Source organism: Macrotis lagotis, chromosome 1 (genome assembly GCF_037893015.1).
Source record: "Macrotis lagotis isolate mMagLag1 chromosome 1, bilby.v1.9.chrom.fasta, whole genome shotgun sequence".
NCBI lineage: Eukaryota > Metazoa > Chordata > Mammalia > Peramelemorphia > Peramelidae > Macrotis > Macrotis lagotis.
Window position 1 is genome coordinate 75694499 of NC_133658.1, and position 11768 is coordinate 75706266.

An 11768-nucleotide genomic window follows, 5' to 3' on the forward strand; every position below is an offset into this window, starting at 1 on the left:
TTATCTTGTATGTAGAGGTTATTTTGTATTCTGATGCACCTGTCAGCGACTGAATAGCTGTTGTTCTTGTACTGTAGGTTACCAGAATTCCTTTTTTTCTACTTATTCTAAGTTTTGAAGTGGCAAAGTAGGGCCAAAACCACAACCCTTTGTCAACAAACTATCTTCACACCTCAAGTCCTTAACCATTCTAGCTGATAATTAATCCCCCTGCAATAGGGCAGCTATACCAAGCTTCTATAAAATGTCTTAGAAAGATTTGACACCAAATACACGTGAGGAAGGATGGAGGCTATCATTATTTCACAGCTTTAAAAAATTCTCTCTTGTCTTAAACCTTGTGAAATTATTTATATGACAATCTGAAAATACTATTTGAGCCACATCCGCTTGCAGCCTGATAAATACAAAAAAAAAGAGTCCATTGACTTTCACAGCTGGCAATGAAAATCTACTTACAACTAGCACTTTTGCAATGGGTCCTTCAAAGATAAAGAAAGCAAATGGGTCTAGTGGAAAAGAAACTGTCAGTTATAACTAAACATCCCAAAAATGTGAAGCCAGAGAGAAGAGCCTTGAAATAAAATTTAATTAACACAAAAGGTAAGATAGATACAACTGCATACTCAAAAGGGATAAAGAGCTCAGAGAGTGAAAACATGGATTAAATCAGGTGCTTAAATCTTGCTAAGCAAGAAAGCTAAGAAGTAAGATACAGATATTGATGGAAAAAAGATTCTTTCCAGCACTGATCAGTTTTGAAAAGAGTGTTCAAAAATCATTAGGCATCCCTCACACTTGTATTCTTAGACACAAATGCTGTTCACCATATTTGTCATTGCAAATATCTCCTATCAAAGCACTGACTTTTGCCAAATGTCAGAATATTAAAGGTAAAAGCAATTATAGAAATAAGGGAGATCATGTAATTCACCCTCCTATTTTTATTTAGAAAACTAAGGCTCAAAAAAAACCAAGCCAAGAAAAACAATTCCACATAATTCAACTTGTTAATAGAAAATCATTTGCTAGCCATTTATCTGATATCTTGGTTCCCTCTTTTCTGTTTTTTTGATTCTCTCAATAATCATGAATTCTCCCCCACCCTGAATAATCTCTATTTAGAAGAGTGGATAGATAGATAGATAGATAGATAGATAGATAGATAGATAGATAGATAGATACAAACATACATACATAGAGAGATAGAAAGATAGATGAATTCTATACCACTTGGTGCATACATATTAGTATTGATATTGCTTCATTGTCTATAGTACCTTTTAGGATGATATAGTGTCCTTCCTTATCACTTTTAATGATATCTGTTTTTCAGCTGCTTTGTCTGAGATAAGCATTGCTACCCCTGTTTTTTTTCACTTCAGCTGAAGCAAAATATATTTTGCTCCAACCTTTTACATTTACTCATATGTATATCTCTGCTTCAAATGAGTTTCTTATAAGCAGCATATTGTAGGATTCTGGTTTTTATTCTATTGTTATTTGCTTACATTTTAAGGGAGAGTTCATTCCATTCACATTCAAATTTATAATTGCTAATGCTTTATGCCCTCCATGCTGTCCTCTCTCTGTTTGTATTTTTCCCCTTTTGTCACTTTATACATCTGTCCCAGTATTTTGTTTCTAAATATCACCATCTTCAATGTGTTTGCCCTCCTATATCCAACCCTCTTTCCTTCTTTACCTTTTCCCTTTGTCCCTACTTCCTTCCCTTCCTTCTGCTAGATCCCCTTTTAATACTTGAAAGATGAGATATGTTTCTTAATTTAACTGAGTGTATGTATGTTAACTTTAAGCCAAATCTGATGAGAATTAGATTCAGGTGGTTCTCACCTCCTCCCCTTTTTTCCTTCTACTCCTACTGCTTCTACTTTGTACCTCTTAATGTAATGAGAATTACCCCATTCACTCTTCCCTATACTCCCATTTCTTTATTGTCCCCCTTTTTAAGGGGGTATTGTTTTTAAATCATTCCATCTGAATCACAGAAAAGTCATGAGTGTCCATCACTTCTGGCTAAGTATATTCTCTCTAATGGAACTAGAATTCTTGATAGTTTATCAGAATCTTTCTCCCATGTACTGATATAGCCAGTTTCATCTTATTGGATAGCAATTTTTTTTCTTTACCCTTATTCACCTCCTCCAATTGGTCAATTCCATTTTTGAAGGAGTTTTCCATTTGTCCATTTGAGTGAATTGTTTTATTTTTGCATTTTCCCAGTTGTATTTTCCAAGAATTTATTTTTCTTGTTGCAAGGTGTTAATTTTCTCTTGGGTTTCTTTTCCCAAATTTTCCTGATTTCTTCAAGGAAGTCTTTCTTGGGTGGAGACCAAATCATAATGTCTTCTAGATCTCTCTGAGTTAGGGTCTTTAACTTCTAGGTAGTTTTCTATAGACCCCTCTTTCCAGTTCCTTTCTTCTTTTTCCCAAGACCTTGTGTTGGGGAAGGAATTGGTTCACTGAGGTTTGGTGTTGGGATCCCTAGAAATATTGCTTACTGGGTTTAGTAACTCCAAGCTGGCGGGCCAGCAGGAGGTGGTGGTTGCTTTCTCTGGAGTGTATGTGATCTTGATTTGAGACTCTTTTCCTTGGCCTAAAGGGGGGGGGTGGCACTGAGCTGTTTGATACTTTTATCCTTGAACAATGTGGGCTGGGCCCTGGGGTGAGGTAATTTATCTCTGTATTCAGCTGAAGGAACCCTGCTTCCAACACTTAAGGGGGATGGGGATGGGCTATTACTATGTTTGTTCTGGGATGAGGACCCAGCTGAAATGAAAGTATGGAGTTTATAGCCCTCCAGACCAGCTGAGCCTAGTGGTTTGATGTCTAGCCACACTCTCTGCACCTAGCAACCCTGCACCAGAACTCGCTCTCCAGCCCCACTGGAGTTCCCCAGACCACCGCTCCCACAGTCCAAACCTCCATGGCTGATCCTAGGTTAGTCCAGCTCTTACCCTGCCCCTGTTGGCTCTCTGCTCACTGCGCTGGGCTCACCCACAATCCCCAGGGACAGACCTTGATTTAGATGTTCTTCTCCAAGCTTCTTTTTCTGGGTTTTGTCATTTGAATTTCTGTTAAGGGGGTTGTTTCATATTATATATGAAGGAAGACCAGGAGACGTTAGCACAGTGCCTGTTTTCTCTATGGCATCTTAATCAGAAGTGATCTACATTTATATTTGTTGTTCTTATGCAGAAGGTTAAAATTTTAGAGAGAAATACTTTTGACTGGCAAAAAAGACATAAATTAAAACTGTTCTCTGTTGGAATGGAATGTCTAAGAATTTAGTGAATTCTCCATCTCTAGAGATACTCAGTACAAGCTTGATGACCTTTGTACAACATATTGGATAGAGGATTATTATTTGATTATTCTTTAGCCAGATTAAGTGCCACCTCCTTGATTTCAATTATTTCTCTGATCAGATATTATTTTAAATGCTTCCATATCACTTTTTTCTTTCTATTATGCTATTTTATTCATTTCTATATTGTTTACCTTGTATTTTGAAATTTTGAAAGTCCAACTAGTGTCAGAGTTCTATGGTACCTTAATGTACAGATGTTTTCTGTAATTGTGGCAAAAAAAATCATTATGTATAATTTAGTTTTCTGGTAATGGTTGTCTTTGAATTTAGCTTGACTGATTGTCTGAGAAGGGATGAAACAAGTATTTAGTAAGCACCTACTATACCAATAACTTTGCTGTTTTACAAATATTGTTTCATAGGAGTCTCACTGAAAAGAAGGTACTACAATCATAACTATTTTTCAGTTGAGAAAGATGAAGCAGACAGAAAAAACAATATATGTCAAGGTTCATGCAGCTATTCAGTCTATTAAGACTTATTTGATCTCATTCTGACTCTAGATTCTGTATTATATCTATTACACACCCTACCTTCCATTGCTGACAGACTTAGGTTCAGTACCTCCCATAAGCACTGGTCAATCAAAGCAGAAGGCACTTAATTGGTTCTGTAGCTAATGAACTGATTGCTTTTTTAAAAAGACTAATTCCAGTTTTAATTTTTAAGAAATTAAAACTCAGACAAACTTCCAGGAATTGGATGCAAATATAATTACAATGTATCAGATTCTTAAACATTTACTATAACAAAATAGATCCTTTGTGTTTTCTTCAGTATGAAGTCATGTGAAAACATGGAACATTTATTTCTCCTCGCAATGGTCATTTTGTATGCAGTAGTGGTCTTGGACCTTGGCACCAAGTTGACTGAGAGTCTCCTTAAGAATATCGGTGAGTTTTTAATGATAATCCTTTCCTGTATCTGGCAAATCTGCATCTGGTAGGGCAATTACAAGAATCCCTCTCCCTTGAAGTTTTAGGTGTGCTTGATAGTTTAGATATGATAGAAAAATATGTAATAAGATTATACCAACATGACCTATTTAAATGTTCTGTTGATATAAAATAAATGGAAGTAGAAAGAATTGGTTTCTTTATTTCCCCCTAATCATTTTTGTTTGAGGAGTTCTCTTGATAGTTTTCAATTATCAAAACATGGTGAAAACTTCTCAGAAATCCTATAAAGCTTTTCAGAGCAAGGTATATGTAGCAAGAATAGCCCTTATTTATACAGTATTAGTTCAATTTCAAAATTGTTATACAATGTGTTGGAAAAATATTTTAAACTTTATGAAACTTCAAAGGATATATAGAGTAAAAGATCTTGTATGTTGACATTAGGTACATATCCAAATCATCACAAAATCTTTGTATATGAATTCAGAAGGGAGAAAACACAAATATTAAATGTAATTTACCTAATAGACTTTCTATATTATGCTTTTTTCATTAGCAATTATATTGTATTCTAATATCTCCTAATGTAATATACTATGACGGATTTACTGAACCCTTTCCAGAGCTACTCAGTCCACTTTCATCCAGCTCTCACTTGTGGCTCCATGAATGTACAGTGACCATACACAATAAACTGACTCTGAAGATGGGTTAAACCAGATGGAGCATAACTAGTCATCCACAAACCTGTTGATGAGTGTTGACATCAAGCACTTGAAGACTACCCTAGATGGAATGAGTGAATTAGAACAATTTATTCCAAAGTCCATAAAAGGGATCAAGCAGGAATGCAAGGAATTTTGTCAGGCATGAAATATGTCAAGGTCATCCACTGCATTCTAAACTGCCATCTTTGTCTTCCCACTGGACTTTGATGACTACTGGAAGAAAGTGACAATGACAACATAATGTAATTCAGCCTCACAAATCTGATAACTCCATGAATCAAGACAATACCCTGTATTCTCATTGGTCTTCATTTAAAACAAAAAACAACTGAGGAGAAAATGATCATGTTAATTGTGACTGAAAGCAATGTAAACAAACATTGATGGAAAAAATCTGCTATGAGGAACATATATTTGAAAGCTCCAAGGTTAATATTTTCAAAGTATCTCAAAGAGGAAGAAAATTCAATTGAAAATGAAAAAAATCATAAAAGATAATTCACTTATCTAAATTTTCAAAGATAAAATAAGTGACAACTGATGTTTCTAATTGAATGTTTCTTTTTCTTACTTTAAATGTTCATAATAATAGTCTATACAAACTTGAATAACATCTTTGATAGAAATAAGTGAATTGAACAAGAATGTTTTAATTTTCTCATTATTTTCTAGATCATAAATTCTTAATTTGAGGTGTGTTAGAATTTTTAATGCATATTTAAAATTTATTTTATATATAAATGATTTCTTTATATTTTATTGCTATACATTTAAATGTATAAGCCTTTGCACAAAGCTACAAAACATTTCTATAACACACATACACAAACACTGAAACACACACACACACACACACACACAGCTCAAAACCAATCAAAATAAGAACCAAAAAAAGCAACCACAAGTAAGTGTAAAAACCATTTTCCACAGAATGCCACATCTTCACAGCAATATACATAGAAAACTGAAGATCAGAGTATAAAAGTCCTAAACGTTATTCTATATTTACTAAATTATATGAATATGTGTGAAAACTTTATGTCATTATTCTGGAATACTTGACAAATTTGCTTGTCTTCCTTGCAGAGGGTCCATGCTAATCTTCTCTGTATTGTTCCAATTTTAGTACATGTGCTGGCAAAGCTAGCACTATGTCATTATTCTGATAAGTCACAGTGATTGTAACCAAATATGCAAGATTTTTGTTCATTTTTTTCCCTTAACCTATAAATTGGGGAATATCCTTTGATATTGTTAGCCTATAGATGAGGTACATCAGTTATCTCTTGCTTTTTGAAACATGGATAGTTCATGCTATTTTAGGTCAATTAGATTTTGATTAAATCTTATATTCCATTTTTGCCATAAAATTCCTTGATTGCAGTATTTTATATACTTGTCATTCCTACCCTTTTCATTTCCAACACATTTTGGTGATATACAATTTCAATTCATTGGTAATGTCCATGACTTACCATATAAAACAGAAGTAAAAAAAAAGTAATAGTACTAAATAAATGTCACTTTGGTTTCAGGGAAAATTTTGAGATTTTTAAAAGAACTTTTTAAGTTCTTGATACAATCCAGCCCTTTCTCTTTTCTATTTACTACTCTTTTATTCCAGTAACAACTCATTATTCATTTAATTTTATATTTGTACCTGATCATAAAGTCCAAGAATTTATCACTTTTGTTTATGCGAACATACACAAAAATATACACACATATAAGCATATATACTTATCCATGTGTTCCTGAAAGTATATTGTGCATGCATGGTATAAGCACGCCTTATATGTGCAATAATTTCCCAGTGTATTTAAACTTGTTTCATTGGTTATCTTGTCTAACCTATAAGCCCTTCTAGGAATACTCATTACAAAATTGATAATGGATCTTCTTTCCATTGCCCAGAGATCTCCAGTAATGGAAAACACAAGAAGAAGAGTTATGTAGTCTATCTGTAGGAGAAATGTGAATTGTGGTTCTATTTCTGCTGCTAAGTAGCTGTAACTGCATTGACTTCCATATCCAACAATTCTAATATCTCTAAGGAAAGAGATTACTTTGAATGCTCTGTATTCAGATTCAGTGTTTAACAATGTCTATTGCAAAAAAAAAATTCTTCATGTCTAATAGTAGTCAAAGTTAATACTAATATAAATTTTAGTATTTAAGTTACAGCATATTGCTATTTTACTTTATATTAAAATGGTAGTCATTTTTGAAATGTGTCACTTCCATTTTTGAATATTTTATGCATTAGAATATTTTGAATAATGTGCTTAACAAATTTGACTGGCTTTCAGCTTTCAAACCAAAAGTTGAAACCAGGTACAATATTATCTGCTGTTCTCAAGGACAATTTTAAATGAGATGTCATATTGCAGAAGTGTTATCTTATTGAGGAGAAGACTTTTGATAATGAAATAGAATGAGAAACCATTCATAGAGAGGGAAGTTTATGCTTGTCAAGTTTTTGCCTCATTTTATTTGAGATCTTCATTTAGAGCATTTGGTTAAACTGGTCAGCCCTATACAATCATGTCATTAAATCAGGACAAAACAATCAAGCAAAAATATAGAATTTAAATTTCAGATGCAGAAGGGAACTGGGAACGTATCATATTTAAAATCTACATCAAGAATGTTCTCATCAGCCTTCCTGACAAATGATCTTATCTACTCTATGAGGATAACTTGGATAATCCAGTACTTTATTATGAATAGCTACTCACTTCTGTGCAGCTCTTATTTTTAGTAAATCTGTCCTTTTATTAATCCTAGTTGCCTCTCATCATCTCCTACAAATAAATCATAGATCTTTGGAAATTCAGATGACAAGGCATTAAGATCTTAAATATAGTAATTGTGTTCTCACCAAGTCTTTCCTTCTCCACACAATCAAACCACAGTCATTCATTTAATTTTCATATGACAAGTTCTCTTTTTCATTTATTCATTCATTCATTTAATTGTATCTTCTCTGCAAATTAGAGTATTAGAAAATTGCCTATACTGCTGAAAGGTCAATTCGTTTGTCCAGCATCATATAACACATGTGTCTCAGAGCTGGGTCTGTAATTCACTTCTTAAATTTAAGGTGACTTCTGTGTTTCTTGAACCATGATGACTCATTTCTCAATATCTTTCACAAAATGTGGGAGCCAGAGTGAAAATCAATATTCTAGATGTTTAATGGCATGGTCATTATGCAGAGAAAGTCTTAGTCTTGATATCACAAAATTAAATTGCAGTCTATAATTTATGAGTATTTTTAGTTATCTGTTAACTCATAATGAGTTTAATAAGCCTACTTTTTTCATTTGAAACTTTTAGTCTTGCTCTACTGTAACTATATATTTGCTTCTATTGAGGTTAGGAGGAAGATTTACCAATTAAATGTATTAAATTGAATTTAATTAGATGCAAATCATTTCTGTAATCTGTCAAGATCTTCCTGTCAAGATCACTATCCAATACGGATGAGTAAATGTGAGTAAATCTATGTATATCTGTGTAACACCTACACATACACACACAGACAGACAAACACACACACAGACACACACACACAGACACACCATTTTATCAGATCTATCATTTAAAGGCAATATTTGTCATTTGTTCTCAAAGAATTTGCCTTTCAAGGAGGTGATTCCACAATATGTTCATGAATTGATTTTGAGTGGGGTGGGGGTTTCTGTGCTAAGTCAGCAGTCTCACTCATAAAGTGAGTATTGTACATCAGTTTCCTGATGGTATGCTGGGTTCTAGGTAGTGGATTATGCTCTTGAGGTCTGTCAGTCACTGGAGTAAAATAAGAATGTGTCCTTGCTCCCATGCTTCTTAGCATGATGTTTTCAGCCACATTATCAAATGCCTTCAGTAGGGATGAACTTCACCTCGTCAGCTACCACACTGATGGTAAATTCTTTAACTTGAAAAGGCTACAAGTCAAGACCAATGTGGAAGGAGTATTGATGAAGGCACTTCTGTTTGCAAATGACTGTGCACTCAATGCAGCCTCTGAAGCTGAGATGCAGCAAAGAATGGATTGATTCTCTCCTGCTTGTGCTAATTTTGGTCTAACAGTTACTATCAAGAAAACCCAGGGGCACCACACCATCCATATGAAGAACCATCGATTACAGCAAATGGAGTGGTTTTGAGTACTTTGGACAAGTTTCCTTACCTTGGCAGCATCCTTTCCAGGAAGGTACACATTGAGAACGAGGTTCATACTCACATTGCCAAAGCTAGCTCAATATTTGGGAAGCTCTGAAAGAAAATGTGGGGGAGAAGAGGTATTAAACTGATTACCAAACTAAAAAACCAGTGTGCAGACCTCATTGCTATATGCCTGCGAAATCTGGAGTCAGGAAATGGAATTGCTTCCTTTTATATTGTCATAGGAAGATTCTGAAGATCACCTGACAGGAAAAGATATCAGGCACTGAGGTCCTTTCTTGAGTTAAACCATCTACCAACTTTACTACAGAGAGTATAACTATGATAGTCTGGACATGTTGTTAGAATGCCAGAAGTACATTTGCCAATAAAACTATTTTATGGAGAACTTACACAGTGTATGTGCTCATAAGGACGTCAGAAGATGTGAGACACCCTGACTGACTCATTGAAGAACTTTAGAATTGATTGTGTAACATGGGAGACACTGGAACAGGACCACCCAGCATGTTCTGCCCTCGTCCATGAGGGGGCTGCATTCTATGAGGAAGACAGAATGGAATCAGCTAAAAGAAAAGGTGTCATCCACAATTTTAGAATATCCACCCCAGGTTTCATATGGACTATTTGTGCCCAGCCCGTGGTAGAGCATTCCAAACTTGTATAAGGATGATCAGCCACAGTTGGAAACGTTGTCATTTGTCTCAAATATAGTGATGCCATTTTAGTCTTCTGCAATAACAAAGGACAAATATGTGTGTGTTTGTGCATATAATGAATATACATGTATATAGCTGAAAGGAAGATTAGAGGTCATTTAGTCTAATCTTAAATTCAGTATTTGGCATTAACTTTATAACATCTCTGAGAATTGAATATGTATCACACACTTAACTTTGCTTTTATTAGGAATCCACTACAACAGAAGATAACTCATTCAATTCTTGAAAAGATTGGCATATATATATATATATAATATTCTATGTTCATAAAATATATATATATATAAAATGTCCTTAAATTAATCTTAAATCTGCTTCCCTATAAATTCCTTGCAGTATTTCTAGTCCTAATTTTTAAAGTGCTAAGATACTTCCTACCTTCTATCTAAGATATTATTTTATAAAGTGAAATTGAACAAACTATTACATAAAGAAAGCCAAACTTGCTATTCAATTAACATTGTATATAATATTATGCATATAAAATGGGACAGTGAGAAAAATGTGCTGAAGGCATCAATATTTTCATATACGATTTGGGTTAGAACCTAATACATTTGAAGACATATCTCTTAAACTGAATACATATCTCATTCATCACAGGTATTGAATCAAAATAATTTTTGTCAATAGTATTCTCAAATTCTTATAATATAAAGGTTTATGTCAAGCAGTGAAAGATAATCATAAAAATGAATTACTGAATAAATGAATGAATATCTTATTTTCAAATATAAATTTGCCTCATTAAGTGATGAATTCTAGGAGTTATTAATAACTAATTAGATAAAATTTAAATATTTGGAAGTGAATAAAATTCTTCAGTTAATAAAATCTGCAGAAATAATTTTTATTAATGAAATGGATAATAAAACCAGTATTGATGTGTCAAATTAAACTGAAAATAATAATTACAAACATAAACACAATTTATAATGGACATAAAATTGTGCAAAGTGTGCTGCATATATTTTCTCAGGTATCTTACAATAGTCTTATAATGTAAGGTTATTATTGTTTTTGATATTTTATTGAGGAGGAAACTGATCATTCTGAATTTAATTAATTTGCCTATGGTCTAATAATATTAAGTGAATTAACTTTTGAATTGAAGTCCAGTATTATAGCCACTCATATTTTTAAAAATCTAGAATTTACTATAATCATAATGAATTAATGTGTTCCTCCACATTATCTCAGAAAATGTGAAAACATTTCAGGACCAAGACATGGAATGTTAGGAGCATAGCTATTATCATAATTATAGGAGGAAAAGAAAATCTATTATTAAGGAATACATTTAAGAATAAGTGTGAAAAATCTCTAAGACAGAAGTGATGTTTGAGAAGAAATGAAGATCTTTGTAAAGAAAATACATTACATTACCACATTGTAATGTGCATAAAACACTCAGAACAAAAATAAAACCTTTAAAATAATATTGCCTAATTAGAGATAGGAGGAAAGAAAAACATGGAAAAGAAATATGGGAGAAAAATAAGAAATTCTCAATTCCCTTAATCAATACTCGAAAGAAAAAAAACAAAATTTAGCATGACTTTTTCAAAGAAATTTTAAAAAATTAAAAAAAATATATTAAGCTTAATTAAAAACTTTTATTATGAAATCTTTGAAAGTAGCTAAATTATACATGTGATAAATCTTTCAAAAATAAATTCTACATTATTTATGGTCATTTATGGGTTAATAAAAAAACAAAATAGAAGTTTTAGGAAACATAAAAGCCAAAAAGTTCATCCAATGAATGAATGAAAGTTATTGAAATGAACTTCACTATTAAAAAGGAAAGCTGAGGGGACAGATGATATTTATCTAC

General features: G+C 33.0%; 1 non-coding gene across 1 annotated transcript; it reads right to left on the reverse strand.

Moving 5' to 3' along the window:
* Window positions 1–6061: 6061 nt before the first annotated feature.
* Window positions 6062–6168, reverse strand: LOC141510486 (U6 spliceosomal RNA). The gene has a single exon (XR_012474969.1). It is a non-coding gene; the product is annotated as a U6 spliceosomal RNA (small nuclear RNA).
* Window positions 6169–11768: the final 5600 nt, after the last annotated feature.